General features: G+C 47.6%; 1 protein-coding gene across 1 annotated transcript in view; it reads left to right on the plus strand.

The window, feature by feature from the left end:
* Positions 1 to 260: 260 nt before the first annotated feature.
* CTBP2 (C-terminal binding protein 2) overlaps positions 261 to 16,338 on the plus strand; it is a 132,874-nt gene continuing 116,796 nt past the window's right edge. The window contains exon 1 of the mRNA XM_048311981.1: positions 261 to 352. The gene's annotated coding sequence lies outside the window, so the exon portion shown is untranslated. The remainder of the gene's footprint in view (positions 353 to 16,338) is intronic.

Consider the following 16,338-nt stretch of genomic DNA (forward strand, 5'->3'; position numbering starts at 1 on the left):
AAAAAAAAAACCAAACAAAAAAGGGGAAAAAAAAGAAGGAGGGAAAAAAAAAAAAGAGGAAGGAGAAGGGGGGGGGGGGGAGAGCGGCCCTCCCCCCCAAGTTGCAATTAGCATCCTCTCCGCTGCTGCTGCGGGGCTCCGGTGCCCCCGTCCGCTCCCGGCGCGGCGGCGGGCGGAGCAGGAGAGCGGGGAAAGGGGGGTGGGGGGGAAGGATTAAGTTTTTTTTTTTTTGTGCGGTGTGCGAGCGGGTGGCGTTTTTAAGGTGGATCTCCGGCAAGCAGAGCCCGGCGGTGGATGCGGGAAGGGATGCGGCGGTGAAGAGCGGCGCGGGGCTGGCGGCGGCCGGGAGCAGGTAAGGGAGCGGCGGCGGCTGCGCTTCCCGGCGAGAAGGACAAGGGAAAAGCGAGGACATCTTTGCTTTAGTCAATCTCACCGGCGAGGGGGACAGAGGAGGCAAAAAAAAAAACCCCAAGGAGGGGAGGGTGGGTGGAAATGTGATGGTGGTGGGAGGCGGCCGCGCAAGTTGCGCGGGTGGGCGCGGAGCGGCGGGGTGAAGTGGGAAATCTTTTGTTGTGCCGGGCCCCGCATTGTTTACTTAGTGCCGAGAGCCGCCGACAACATCTGCCGGGGGATTAACGGGGCGGCGGCGGCAGGAAAGTTTGGGCAAGGGGGGAACCCCGCGGTGCGGCGCGGCCGATGCTCCAGGGGACGCGGAGCAGCCGCCGCCTTGCGCTGCGTTTATAAATGTGTTTTTTTTTTTTTTTTGGGGGGGGGGGGAAGATGAGTGTATTTAGTTATTACCTTTTTTTTTTTTTTTTTTCCCTTTTTAATTTTAGGTCTATTCCGGGAAAATAATGGTTTTAGTGTTTTTAATTTTTTCTTTAATTTTAATTTTTTAAGAATTATTTTATTACTCCTAAATAACCGCGCTCGCCCCTCAGTCACTTAGCAACTCTCCACGCTTCTAACCCGCGGAGGTGCGCGGTGTCCGCGGGGCCGCGCCTCGCTCCTTCTCTCCCACCTTTTACCCCCCAACCCCCCGCCGCCAGAGCTCAAAATAATTTCCCCACTATTTATTTATTACATATATTTTCCCCTCTCGATTTGGATATTTTAAGCCCTTCCCTGGTATCACTAGAATGGAAAATCAGAGGGGGTGCGTGGATTTAGGCGCTGAGATTGTTCTTTTCACACCCCTTCACCCCACGAAAAAAAAAAATAACATCCCCCCCCCCCCCCCCCCCCCCAACTTGCCGGACTTGCTGAGGGGGAAAGAATAGCCTTTTGTCCTGCCGAGGGACGTGCCCCCAAGGTAAATCCTGGCTGGAGCTTAGCGCCTGGTACTTTGCCGGGTCCCAGGGCTCTGGCTGTGCTGGGGAGGAGGAAAGTAGGAGATGGAGATCTCAAAGTAGTAGAAGTAATTTCTTCTTTCAGCTGCACTTCTCCGCTGCCTTTGAATTGCCTGCAATGAATGTACGTAGCTCTAATTGAAGTACTTTAATCATTCACACTTGATTAAGTATACCGTGACCAGAGGAGAGGAATACACACGGCTCCCTTGAACGGGAGGGATGGGATGACATTTTAATCCTGTGTTTTAAAAAACATTAGTGGAGCAGGAAAGAACCGATCGGCGGTGACGGTTCGGGGTAACGGTCCCTTGTTTCCATACAGATGGTGGCTTTCCTTCGGGATGAAATCGCAGTTATTGCGGGTGTTTGGGGAGGAGGGAGGAAGAAAAGGCACGTACTTTTAGGTTTGTTTAAGCGGAGTGGGGAAACTAATGATAGACGAGATGCCTGGTGACAAAATGCTTTTGTTCCTGTTTCCATCAGTGCATAAGGGCGCCGACCTGCTTTAGCATTCTTTAAAGGTCTCTTTACCAAGGAAAATTGAAGACGGTCTCATTATAGGAGAGTGTGTTTGGAATACTATGAGGTATTTATGAATTCAGAGGTGATTGTTGGATCGCAGACATTTCAATTACGCATCCTCTAGTAAAAAAAAAAAAAATATTTGTAGCGATGTGTTCTGTAATCTGTTACTTCCATAAAGCTGATTTGTGCTCGAGCTCTGGAGCTGGCTGAGGGAATGGGTCCGTCCACGGGGCTCGAGTCTTAAACAAGGATTTGTGTTCTTTGCCTCGCAAAACTTTCTGCTGCAAGGGCAGCCCGAAGTTCCCATAAAAGCGGTTGTTTGGGAAACGTCAGCTATCGTCAGTATTTTTCTGGAAAATCTGGCATTGTGAATCCAGGGTGGTATTTTTAGAAAGGAGCTTTTTTATTTTTGGAGGCGTTTGTGAAACCCACCTGTTAGCCATTAGCGGGGACAGAGGCTGGCTTTCATCGTTAGCAAACCCGGGCGCATCTGGAGGCTGTGCGCTGTTCCTCACTTGATCCAAGCTCTTTCCAGTCATGGGCAATCAAAATATCTCTCCCTTTAAAAGTTATAATCAAGTATTTCTGAAGCTGAACAGAAAATAAGGTAGTTCAGTTAGAGTGGTGGCACTCTCCTGTGTTTAGAAACATGGATTGCAGGAGCATTTGGCTTTTCCTTTCTCTCCTAGAATTTCAGACTGAGATGCTTCCCTGGTCCAGGGTTTTATTGTCAGCTTTAGAGTGTACAAATCATAGATGATGTTTTCTTGCCATCAGCTTTCCCTCTTTTTAAGGTTTTCCAGCCCATGTGGCATCCTGGGGCTTGGCTGGCAGGGTGGCTCTGGAGTGTGATGCCCCGCGGAGCTGCCACCCCACAGCCCCCTTTGCTGACAGCTCCCTCTCATCCCCTCCGCTCCTCCGAGGGCAAAAGTGTGCCCTTTTTCCACTCCTGCTTTTCCTAGATGGAAAACACTCCAAGGAATTTCCCCACAGCAAGAACTGTAGCACAAATTGTCATCTTTAACGCTGGCATTTTGGTGCAGAGATTTGTCACTGGGACCTGGTGATAATATTCCTTGTGTCAGGAAAAACATCAGCCTCAAAGTATGAGGTCCCAGGCACGAGCTGGAAGTAACATACTGAAGCCTTTGGCCAGTAAAGTTGATTTATCCATCAGGCTGGCTGCAGTTCAAATAAAACTTCTTCAGTTCAGCTGAGTCTGGCAAGAATGAAATATTCTAATGAAAAAAAAACCCTGAATCTGGGTTTGCCCAACCATTTGGAAAAGGTAGGTTAATTTTCCCTGGGTTTTTTGGGTCTGTTTACTGGCTGTGGGAATTGAAAGAAGCTTCATGTTTTAAGAAGTGGAAAAGCTGCTCAGAACACAGCACTGGCAATTTGCAAGTGTTTTGTTAAGATCTGGTGGGTGATGCTGTCTCATAAAACCTGATGGGTGTCACATTTACTCCCCACATCAGATCTAGTGAGTATTCCTGTCTTTGCTTTGTATTCTGGTTGTAGTAAGTTAAAGAAGTGGAGAGTGGAGCTGCTGGTTAGCAGCTCTTCAGTTTGGGCTGATCACTTACCCCTACCCTAGAAATTGGGGGTTTTTTCAGACCCCTGGCCCCAGCTGTGAAGGACATTTAGATTATAGACTAAGAAAGGAGAAATGGTCAGGGCTCACAGGTGGTGCAAGGTGATTTTTGGTCTCCCCTCTTGCAGGAAGCACTGAAACTTTGGAGGGGAGGTTTTGGCAAGTCACTGCTGGTTTCGCTCTGGTTACTGGGATAACACAGTTGTTTTGGGGAGGAACTGGTGTTTTCCTCACTGCTGTTTGTGGTGCTGGAAGATGTAATTTCAAATGCAGTTTGTCACACCCAGGTACAAAGATGTAATTCTAGAATGTAGTTTGTCGTGGTCAGGTATTTCTGGGCCAACTGTCACTCCTTATGCCATGTTCCCATAGTTTGGGGTTTTTTCCTCCTTCTCTTTTGCCAAACAAAATAAGATAAGATTTAGGTGAAAGGATGAAAAATTCCATGACCATCCTCTGCAGCAACGAGGTCAGGGAAACCAAATCTTTTCATTGTGCCACCCGTGTGTTTTCTCCTTCTGCTCCGCTCCATCGTGGTGAGGAGACCAGGATTTTTAGCGTTTTACCAGGGAGTCACCACATAACATTCTGTGTGAAGTCAGCAGGAGTTTTGGTGACAGAGCACAGAAGAATCAGTGTCGTTTATTTAGTCCTACAATGGTGCTTTATAAGTGTGCACTCCCCTTTCTTGCACCATTAGCCCCAGTAATTTTTTAAGAACCAGGAATAAACATCTGGAACTTTTTAGTTTTATTTTCTCCTCTCTGAGGTGATAATGCAGGTGGAACACTGGAGTTTGCTTTTTGTTGGACTTGATCTGGTGAGGGGGGAGCACAGTAGCGCTCTGTGGGAAGGTCATGGGGGCCCTCTTGCCAAAGCTTGTGGGGGTTTTTTTGCTCTGTAATGTTTTCATAGAATCACAGAATGCTTTGGGTTGGAAGGGACCTTAAAGCTTATCCAATTCCAAACCCCTGCCATGGACAGGGACACTTTCCAGTACACCCAGTAGCTCAAAGCTCCACCCAGCTTTGCCTTAAACAGCACTTCCTGGGATGTGCTGTGATTTATGAGAGCCTGGGTTATATTATTTGGAACTTCCATGGGATTATTAAAAAGAAATACAGCTGGAATAGTTGGAGGGGAAAAACACCTGTTGGAACCAGAGTTTTGCATCTGCACCTGCACACTCTGGAGTTCAGTGTGGGTGGGATGGAGTTTGCTTTGCCTGGTCTGAGGTCTGTAATTGTGTCCTGTGTCAGGAGAAGCGTGGTGAGGAACAAGGGCAGTGTTTGGGGCAAAACACCAAAGCTGTGGTGCTGCAGAGGATGCCCCGAAGTGCTGTGTGTGTCACTGCCTCCGTTCCCATTGGTGGTGTGGTTTTGAGTGTTCCACATGTTTTATCCGGTGGGGAGATGTGTGTAGCTCCCAGGGAGTGGGTAAGGAGCTGCTGTCAGACCCCTTCAGCAGTCGTGGAGAGGGCTCAGCATGGTTGGAATCAACTTTGATGGACCTACCCACCCTTCCCTGAGGTCATCATTGCTGCTGCCTGGCGGGGTTGCCAATTTTGGGGGTTTTCATGGGGTTTTTAGCCCATCCTGAAATCCCAGCCAGGAGCAGAGCATGCTCTGGGGCATCCTGAATGCTTATCCCTGCTCTGTGGTTTTCCCAGGGGAGGACAGTTCCTGGAATAGCTTTCAGGGTCCCCCTGCTCCACAGTTGATGGGAGCTGTGTGTCCATGCATGACAGGGTTATTTGGGATAATTCAGCCTTGTTTTTCAAATACATGGTCTTCCAGGGTGGATCAAGGTGGGCATCTCGACAGGCATCCATAAAGTCCCATCTGTTCTGGGCCTTTACTGTAAGATTCAAATAAAACCCAAGTAACCTGAATGCATCAGTTGTAGATATTAATTAGTAATGATTTGCTCCTCCAGCCTTATCTAGCAGTGATTTAATGTATCCTTTGAGCCAGTAAAAAACAGTGGTCCTGCTGAAAGTAACTGCCCTGCTTCTTCCTGGGCTAATTTCCATCCCTCCTGATGGATATAGATTTTATATGGCTAAAAGAAACCTGCTTCGTTGTTGAATTTTGGACTCTGCTTCACTCAGGTCCTCTCCCTAATCCCCACCAGCAGTTGGAGCAGTGTGGGATCTCTGCCACCACGGTGGCCGAATCAAAGTTGACCAAATCCCACCATTTTTTGGGCCCAGGTGTAGAGTGCAGGATTCCTTGGCTGCGAGTTTTCTGAGGAGGTGCTGTAGGAACCTCGTGGAGCTGATTTCCACAGGAGTTGTGCTGCGGTTGCTGCTGTGTACATTGACTTGTGCAATGTTGACAGACACTCAGCCACTGTTTCTGTGCAACAACACACACCAATTATTACAGAAATAGACCCCTGAAGCACTGAGCGGAGGGAGAACGTGGGGATTACAGACACAATATTTACAAGGAGCCAAGTCTTTAATGAGACCAGGAATAATGCAGATGGATTCTCTGTTGCTAAATATAACAGATATGTAATGGATGCTGTCTCTCTTCTTCTTTTTTTTTTTTAGCAATCCATTCACATTGAAAAAAGAGGAGCTTGCGTGCTGGAGAGGTTGGCACAAAATTGTAGGATGTTCCAAAATTAGCCTGGCCTTTGGTTATTACTGTAACAACTATAATTTGTGGTTCTGCAAGGTGTGAGGGACCCTGGCTGGGAGCATGGATGAGCCCCTTTGAAATGCTCTTGGGTTTTGGGAAGAGCAGCAGGTGTACAAGGAGTGCAGGATCAGCCCCAAAAGAGGCAGAGGGAAGAGAGGGAAATCCAGTAGTTTTCCATGCAGCTGGCACGGTGTTGGAGCTGGTAACATCGTTGCTGGGGTAGAAAATAAGCAAAACCAGCAATGAATCCCACGGCTGGTTCCTGCACAGGCAGTGGGTGTCACACCCTGGGGTGTGATGGGCTCTACAGGAGTGTGGGGAAGTCCTTTATTTGTGTTAGCTGGAGGGAAAACCCTGCAAATAAATTCCCCTTTAAAAAAATCTTTGAGGCCAAATACAAGAGGTGCTGATGGTACCTGTAGAGTTGTCATAAAGTGTCAGGTTTTTTGTCATTTTTATGTTGAAAACCAGGTTTTCCATGAGAGGGGATGTTGGAAGGAATCAGTAAATTAAGCAAAGTAATTAGGGTAAATAGTAGTTGTTACATTTAAAAGTTGAGAGCCTTAAGCTTTGCTGCGATTAGTTGTGGATGACATTAATTTCAATTCAGTATGTGGAAAAAACCCCTTTTCATTAGTTTTCATGTTCTCATAGTTCTCAGAAGTTTCATGATCCTGCAGCACAATCTCGTGTAGATTTTGTATTTGCCACTTGTTTGAGCTCTTCCCTTTTTTCATACTAAAATGGTACAGTGCAACATTAAGCCTGGAATTAGGATGTCCCAAAGCTTAATACTGGGATACCTGTGCCAACTGCAGCTTTGCTCTTTGCTGGGATGAGATCTCACTCTGGTCTAGCCACAGGCAGTGAGGTTGTGGCCACTGATTCATGTTGTGGTTTGTTTCTGAAAAAAATTCAGTTGAATGATGTGTTAGGAGGGAGAATCTGGCTGGGGGTCTCTGCTTGTCTGTGCCACCTTCACCTGTTGCTGTTCCAGCTGGGGTTCTGGGTTTTTTAAGGTGCTGGATGCCAAATTGGGGTGCACCAATTCAGTCCATGTCTGCACACCCAAGTGCCTGAGAGGGGAATCAATAGCAGAGAACAGAAATCAAACCTCGAGGGAAGGGGAAAGGGATGCAGAGGGAAGCTGTGGCTGGTAGTGATGAGAACAACAAACAGTACTGTAAGATGTTAGAAATAAAACTGGGTTACAGTTTTTTTAAGAACCAGGAATAAACATCTGGAGCTTTTTAGTTTTATTTTCTCCTCTCTGAGGTGATAATGCAGGTGGAACACTGGAGTTGCAAAACAGTGGCAGAGAAAACAAGCAGTGTGGTAAAATGTCAAACTGACAATGTTGATTGGTTTATTTGTCTGCTTGAGGTGTCGCTGTGCTGTCTGACCTCTGGGAGAGGAACCGGAGCAAATTAACATGATGTTAATAGAAAAATCATAAATATTACACTTTTTGATGGGGAAAAGTGATGATATGTTTATTCCCTGTTAATATTGTGGTAGAATTGAATGTTGAGCAGCCACTGCTGTAGTCAGACTTTTGTGCTTCAGCCCTGGTGTCTCTCGTTGAAGAGGTTTAGAGAGTAAACTGAGGCAGTAATGTGAATTTTTTACTAAGTCTTGAACTACTGAAGAGTTCCTGTGAGCTGTGGCAATGCTTACCTTGTGTTATTCTAGAAAAGCAGTAAATGGGCCAGGCTGAGCACCACAGACCTGTCAGCTCCACATGAGCCCTGGGCAAGCATTCCGAGGATTTATTTGATGATGGAGGCAGGATGGCAATGCACTCGGTTCCCATTGGCATGGGTTTGGGGGCAGCACATCCTTGAGAACCAACTTCCCTCTTTTCACTTAAAGAGCTCATGAATGGGATTGATAAAAGTAACTGAGGGGGGTTTATTTCCTTAAAATTCAGCAAGAAATGCAGCTTGGTACAGCAGTACTGTTTGGATTGGGGGTATGCAGAACTGAGAGTGTCAGCTCTCAAAATCCCATGGTAAAACCAGGAATAATTTCCAAACAACGCTTTCCAGAAGCCTCCCTGAACACCCATTTCTGTCCTCACACTGCTTAATGTTTGAGCAAGCTGTGATAAGGCAGAGAGTCACTGCAGCTGGAGCTTGAAATGTCACCAAGATTGGGAGAGTGGTAAATAACAAACAGGAGTGACTGCTGGTGACAGCAATTTGTACTGCTTGGCTAGGAGCAGGTAATATTTCTCAGATGGCCAACTGTAAATTCCTCTATCTCAGAGCAAACAACTCGGGCCGTAGCTCCAGGATGCTGTCTGGAGAAATCATGTCTTCGTGGGGCAGCGAGGAGGCACGAGCCAGCACCACTAATGTGATATTATGGCCAAAGGTCTTGTGTGCTCCTTGTCTGCGCTGGCAGGTGGCTGCCAGGCTGGGGGAGGGACGTGGCAGCCACCCTGTCCCTGCTGCCTGTTGAGAAGGGGCTGGGGAGGGCTGTGGGAATGCCAAAGGGGCCGGGAAGAGATGGCTGGGGAAGGGGCCAGGACCTCCGTCTGCCTGACTTAATCCAGGAGAGTGTTGGAAGGTAAATTAATTAAGGGAATTAGTGTTGTCACAGGGAAAATAAATTGAATAATAAAGAGTTCTTGGGCCTAGCAGGCAGAGTTTTAACAAGACCTGAAAGCTGGAAGGTGAAGCCAGGGAAAGAATAGAGCTAAGGTCCATGGTTTCAGCAGTGATGGTGGTGGAAGAGGCTGCTGAAGGTGCTGGTGATTTGTCCACCTTTGGAAATGCCAAATTCAGGGATGTTTGTTCATTGGAGTGAATGAGGCTCAAGCAGGGATTGATTTAGGTAAGTTAGTGTGCAGTATGTCAGGCTGGAAAATCAAGGGGGTTTTTTCTGACCTCAGAATCCATGAAAGCCCATCATTTAAATGAGAGCATCCAAGGGTTTGCAGAGCCCAAGCACCAGCATGACAGATCTTCTTCCAGAGGGTGACTTGCAGAGAGGAGCCCTCTGTCTGAAGGTGGAGATTGCAGGATGGGATCTTGAGTGCTTAGGTGGGTTCTTCATTTCCCACCATTTCCTTAAAAACTGCCTTGTATCTGTCATAGGGGTGAGCTACCTCTGTATCAACACCAGGCACAGGGTGAGAAGTTCACAGGGGCCGTGTTGGTCCATTTTGTGGTTAATACCTGGGTCAGGTGAGAGTTAATTTAGGTGCAGGAAGGAACTGAGGGAGGATTCCTTTTTCTGAAAGTCATGTGCTGTATCTAATTGTGCAGAACTCACTCAAACTCCCAGCCAGCTCTTGGTGACCATGGCGCATCAGAAATAACTCTATCCCTGTTGGGAAACCTGTGAGTAGAAGAGTGAAAACTGATCAAAACAGATCAAATTTAGATTTAAACATTAATTATACAGTGCTGGGGTAGTGGTAGGTACAAAAGCAATGCGTTTGTTTGCGTGTTTACTTTTATTTTGAAGTGGGAATGTACAGCTGGAGGTTTGCAGGTTTACTCTGCTTTTAGGTGGGGTTGCAGATGGATCTGCCCATCTCATCCACCATTCGTGGGTGAGGTCTGTGGGATCACTGGGCTCTGGTCCGTGTGGTGCTTGAGTATGCAGGAGCTGTTATGGCAGGAACATTGTTTCATATCCCTTCTGTATGTGTGTGTATCTGTATATACCTATAGACACCTATAAACCTGTGTATCTACTCCTGTATCTATGCACAGAGGTACATGTCTATCTCTATTTAAAAATAAATACACAGAGGTCTGTATCTGCTGGGTTTACACTGGGTTTTTAGGTGTAGAAGTAAACTATGTTAAAAAACAGTGGCAGAGAAAACAAGCAGTGTGGTAAAATGTCAAAGTGACAATGTTGATTGGTTTATTTGTCTGCTTGAGGTGTCCCTGTGCTGTCTGACCTCTGGGAGAGGACCTGGAGCAAAGCGGGAATTTGTTGGTGCAATTAAAAGCAGGACAGTGAGATGGGCTCACATGGTAACACAGCCTGGGCTAATGCCACGAATTAAGGACGTTTAGATGTTTGGCTTTGTATGATTTAGCTTAAACAAACAAACATCACATTAATCTCATTACTCAAGCAGATGAAATAAACCTTTAAGGCACTTAAACCATGCCGATGGTAGGTGTCTGTCAGAGCAGTGAGACCCGTTCCTGCACAGGGCATCTCCTCCTGCGTGTGCCTTACAGACAGGTGTAAGTGCTCACAGCATGGGCAGCTGCTCTGGGGCTGGTGGAAGGGTCCCACAGCTGCTCCTGAGCTGGAAGGGACCCACAGGGATCATCAGTCCAACTCCTGGCCCTGCACAGACACCCCAGCAATCCCACCCTGTGCATCCCTGAGATGTCCAAACGCAGCCTTGGGCCCATGCCCTTTCCCTGGGGAGCCTGTTCAGTGCCAAGCATCCTCTGGGGGAAGAACCTTCTCCTGATAGCCAACCTCACCCTCCCTTGACACATCCTCCTGCAGTTTGGGAATTGCACTGGCCTGGCTGGCAGAGCCAGGGGCACAAAGGGTGGGAGGTTTTGCTGTGCCAAGCACCAGGCACTGCTCCCCGCGCTGGCACGAGTCAGCCACGTCGCTGTGTTACTTCTTTATCCTTTCATTGTAAAAGATGGGATTGCAAAGGTCCTTGTGGGGAATGTAATAAACCCCCCTAAAGCTGTCACACAGAGCGATGTATTCCTATGTGCCACGTCTTTCTGTCGTCTCAAAGTGTAATGGATGTGACAAACCTCAGCCTGGAGAGGTTGGGGATTTTCTTTTTAAGTGTCCTGTGGACTGCACTTTCTTTAGAGGAGAATGTAAGAATTTTATTAACTTGGACATGCCAAGCTAGCCCAGGAATTCTCTGTTGCCTTTCAATTGCATTTGTTTGGGCTTTGGGTAGGCAGGGAAATGACTGAACTACATGTCATGTTTATAAGATCAAGAGTACCTTGCTATTTTCACACAGATCTCTTAATAGAGATTAAACACAAAGCAGAATGCATCAACAGTGATATTCCCATAAGCAATATTGTAACTTGTATGCAGTGTAATTATATTTTGTACACTTGCCAATTAAGCAGTTACGCTTTAGAGAAAAATTACTTTCAAGAGATGGAGGAAAAGTATTGCAGTAAATCAAATAAAATATACATGTGTTAGAGGGTTTTGTGCATGCAGCTGAAATGTTAAAATTGCCTGCTGTGCTCAGGTTGTGGTGTGCATAACGATGCTCCGTGTCCTGTAGCTTTTTTGGGACTTGAAAATAGCAGATAGAAGAAAAAAAAAAGGCATAAAAAATACATTGCTTCCTGGGATAGATGCATACCACGTAAAGCTGAGATGTTCAGTCAGTCCTGACCTCCATCCTCTCTCCTGTTGAGCTCCTCTCAGGCTCCTCTGCTCCACAGCAGGAGGAGGTATGGTGCCAGCTGGGCGGGCACCCCTTGCTCAGGTCTGTGCACCCCAAAGTCCGGGGCAGCCGCCCCACAGCTCATGGCCACTGCAGAGTCACCCCTGCTTCACAGACTCAGGGAACCATGGAATGATTTGGGAGGGAAGGGACTTTGAAGCTCATCCAGTGCCACCCCTGCCATGGGCAGGGGCACCTTCCACTGTCCCAGGCTGCTCCAAGTCCCATCCAACCTGGCCTTGGGCACTGCCAGGGATCCAGAGGCAGCCACAGCTGCTCTGGGCACCCTGTGCCAGGGCCTGCCCACCCTCACAGGGCGGAATTCCTTCCCACTATCCAGTCTACCCCTCCTGTGAGTTTCCGTGGTACACCTTTTCTTTCCCTGTTGGCTGGTGCAGAGGAAAAGGACACTTGGAGCAGCATTTCCCTAACAAATTGATGTTTGCCTGTGATTTCAGTGACCATCCTTTGAAATCTTGGATACCCTCAGCAGCTAAGGTCTGCTCTGGGGAGTTGTGCAGGTGTTGGCTTGTGTGAGTGATGCCATGTTCATGTGCCACAAGCCAAGACCCAAACCCCTGAAATAACCTGCATGGAAGTGTAGAAACACTGGTAATTCCCTGGGAATTACAGGAAACTCCGTAAAGTCATAAGGAAGTTACCAAGGTACTGATATTTGCTGAACAGGCACAGAATCAGTCCAATAGCTGTTTAATTATTTTTCCTAATGTAAACTTTGTGCAAAGGGAGTGTTAGGGAGTTTCAGCTCCCCATAGAGATGATACAAGATTTTTTCATTATACTACTACGAGGTCTTTATTTCAGGGTTTCAAAACATTTTGCAAAGCATCAGTAGGTTAAAATGAGCTGGCCAAGACTATGGTCAGCTTGGATGGGGCTTGGAGCAACGTGGTCTGGTGGAAGGTGTCCCTGCCCCTGGAAGGAGGTTGGAACAAGATGATCTTTAAGGCCCCTCCCAACCCAAACCATTCTGTGGTTCTGTGCTCGGTGTCTAAAAGGGGTGAGGAGAGCCCTGGGGCTCTTGCTCCCCATCAGCTCTGGGAAACTCTGCTCATGATCTCTTGTGGATTTTTCCTCTAAATCACAGAGTGAATGTTTTCATCTGGAAATCACAGCATTTCTTTAAAAATCACTTTCCATCATACAGAATTAGGAATATCTCACTTGAAATGCGTCAAACAAATATATCAAAGTAAAAAAACGACACTCAGAAAACTCAGGATAAGGTCTGCTGGGAGGGAGGTGCTGCAGGAGACTTCTGTGTTGTGGCTGGTGGCCTGGTGACCATCTCTCCCTCACTTTAAGCCATGGGATGTGTCAGGCTCTGGGATCTGGCTGCTGTGCCAGGCTGCTCCTGTCTCCCTGCACCAACACACGGCTGCAGCCTGGGCTTGGAAGTGTTTCCTCACATTGTAATGTGTGCTGTGTAGGGGAATAATTTGTCAGCAATTTAATGGTGGTCCTTGTTGAAGGATACATCAGTGTTTGAAGAATAATCCCCTTTTATTTGAAGGGTTTAACCAGCCAGAGCGTTGTCACTGATTATACTGCAAACACCGATGTGCATCTTTCCCCAAACCAGCTAATTTAAAAAAAAAACACTTCCCAAGTGTCTCTGCTGTCCCTTCCTGAACTCTGTAACACACAGGCAGTCCTGTAGGTCAGATGAAGGAATCCAGGTGTTTGTTTTTGAGGTGTGGCTGCGTTGGTGAGGCACAGGGCTGGCAAGGGAAGTGCTGCTGGAGCTGTGTGAGCAGGGCTCTGTTCAACACCCCGGGCTCCCACACCTGCAGCCTTTGGAGTAAGCTGTGTGTCCTCTGAAGTGCCCATGTCCTAACTGGGAATGGCTGACCCTGCCTGGCATGGCTTGTTCTTTCTCTGTTTCAAACCTGCACATTTGCAAAGGCTTACAGAAGGTGTTTGGTGGGAAAACTTGTCATGGGGGTTTTGTTTGAAGATGACAAAGTAAAGCAGTGAAATAAAAGAAAATGATGCACAGTAGGGTTACCAGCTGCCCTCCAGCTCTGTTCTCATGGACCTTGGCTTGCAGCATCACATTCCCAGGTGGGTCGTGCCAGCTTCTGCCTTCCCCAGCTGCACTCTGGAGAGGATGAGGATGAGTTTGGGCAGGCTGCCACTCACCTGCTGGGATTTCATTCCCACTCCCACTGCATTTCGATGCCCACGGTGGGTCTCTTCCCTCTTCCCCTCTGACACTATCCCTTTGCGGTGTTGCATACACACTGACGACTTCGGGGCTGTTGTTGCTCCGCTCCAGCTGTGTGCCTTTGCATCCTCAGGAGGCTGGCAGCCAAGGCAAGTTTATTTCTGTGGGTTTATTTTTAGCCTGGTGCTCCTGGCCCCGCTGTTGGCGCTGGCCATCCCTCTGTGATCCGATGGCGTGGAGCGGTGGTGACGCAGCGGGTCCGTGGCTGTGGGAGGGATCATTCCTCTGAGGCATTTACCTTGCTCATCCCTGACCTGCCATCCCGGTGGGAATGACCACCAGGCTCTGTCCCTGCCCACAGCAAGCAGGAGGGGTGTGGAAGGGCTAATTATAGGACAAACAGCAAATTTCATGGAGGGTTAAATAAATGTTCACCCCACGTTGTCCTCTGTGTGTGTGCATTTTGTGAAGGTTTCTTGGCTTTCTACTGACTTTGTCACAGATTAATTCCTGGATTTATTTGTAGTTGCATTGCTTCCAGCAAGCTTAGGGGAATTGTCCTGGTTCTAAAATCATCTACTTTTTGTATCGTGCACTTCATTGCCTTGAAAACTGTACTATGAGTCATACTAATAAAAAGTGAATCTAAATTGGATTTGGCATCAGTTTTTTTCACCAACCTAGCACAAAAAGGCAAACCTTCTGCTCAAGATGCAGGACTTTGGTCGAGTTGAAGAGTTTCCTTGTTGTACCTTGGGTTTATCAATGGCTCATAACCTTTCCTCCTCTCCTTCCCGCCATCCCAAGCCTCTCTGCTAATTTTAATTTGAGAAGAAATAAGCCAAGGTATGCTGTGAGTATAAGGAGATGATTATCACAAGAGAATAATTACATTTGGGTACTTGATGTGATTTGTTAGCTGGAAGATTAGTCGGAAAGCAGAGAAGAAAATGAATGCATTGTTGACTGCAGGAAGTTGTTTATGAGTTTTTACTTAGGTTTAAAGGAATTCCCCCTGTGACTTAAGTAGCAGTGCGATTTACGGCCTCTCACATTGGCTAGCTGAATAAACAAATAGAATAAAGACAGGAAGAATAAAATGAAATGGTACCAGGTTTTGTGAGTGTAAAGTTTCTCTTGTGGAATGCAGGAAGCGATGGCTTTCAAAAACCCAGCAGACAGATCAACAAAAATAATGCCCATGTCACATCGGAAGAACAAGATCCCAGCATGTTTTGCATTAATTTTGTTATGGCAGGAGAAATGCTTGCATGCTCACACACTCTGTATGGAGTTTGTGTTATGGTTGTGTAATTTTTCCATAACTGTCTTCAGGTATTATTCCTTCCACGGCCGCTTCCCCCATTCCTGCTCCCAGAAATTGAGCAAATACCATGATCCAGGAGGGAGGAATGGTGTCTCTGCTGGCTACCTAACACTGAGAGCTGCTGGTGCTGTTCAGTGTGGTGGAGATGGAGGAGGACGGGGGTCTGCTGGCTTAGGAATGCTCAGGGAGTGAAGGGGCTGCTTGGAAGTGGGGATAGGTTTGGACAGAACCGACTCCTGCGGAGGGGACTTTGCAGTTGTCATTGGAAAGCTCGTGTTGGGAACTGCACAGAAGGCAGTCTGAGAGGAGTCTGTGTCTTATGCTGTCACAGAGGACGTGAGGTTGATCTGGCCCATCCGGGGGCCGGTCTCCCGAGATGTGTCTGTGTGCCCGGGCTGCTCGTGTGACAAAGCAGAACCTTCCCGAGGAGGCTTTTAGCACCAAGAGCGCGTTATCACTTGACTGTTAAATCTTGTCACTCCATAGCTGGTGTTTTTAAGTCATGTCCTGGGTCAGCAGGGTGCAGTAAAGTGGAAATAAAGGCAAACCTCCTGCTCTGGCTCAGAAAAACGCCGGTGATGAGTGCGCTGATTCTGTCAGAGGGAATCAGGGATGTTCCTGTGCCTTGGAGTGGTGATGGGGGCCAGGCTCCACTCTCTGCCACGCTGCTGTAGTGATGCTGATTTACACCAGCTGGTGACGTGCTCCAAAATTGTGTTTCAGAGTAGCTCGGGTGTGGATCAGACTCGCTGTGCTTTTGGGAAGCCCACCAGGCAGATTTCCTGCCTTTTCCAGGTGCCATTCCTGCATTGGCAGTGCTTGGGAAAAAAATGCCAGGCAGAAAGCAGCCCCTGACAGCTCCCAAGGCTGCACTTCATGAGAATAAACCTTCAGGGATTGAAGGTGTTCTCCTCAGGGCAATGGCCTGCCTGCAAAGGCTGCATGTACAGTGTTTGGTGGTTGTTCCTTCACTCATTCCTTGGAAAGGCAGGAAGGGGAAAGGAGTCCTGCCTGAAGTCCAGACCATTTGTTTTTGTGCACAAAACCTGTAAGACCTTACAGAGGTTTGGAAAGTACCGTGGACTGGCTGAAGTTGATTTAAACACGAAGAGAGCTTAACTCTTGTGCTCCCCAGCAATCCAAAGGGATTGGTGGGACTGGACTCCACAAACCAGGGGGATGGACACAGCCAATGCTGAGCTGGTCCCATTTACATCTCAGGTGTTTGGTTGTTCTTATGTCTGTGTGTTAGCATGTATAAATGCGACTGGGTACACTGAGAAGC

This window comes from Corvus hawaiiensis, chromosome 8 (assembly GCF_020740725.1).
Source record: "Corvus hawaiiensis isolate bCorHaw1 chromosome 8, bCorHaw1.pri.cur, whole genome shotgun sequence".
NCBI classification, from domain to species: domain Eukaryota; kingdom Metazoa; phylum Chordata; class Aves; order Passeriformes; family Corvidae; genus Corvus; species Corvus hawaiiensis.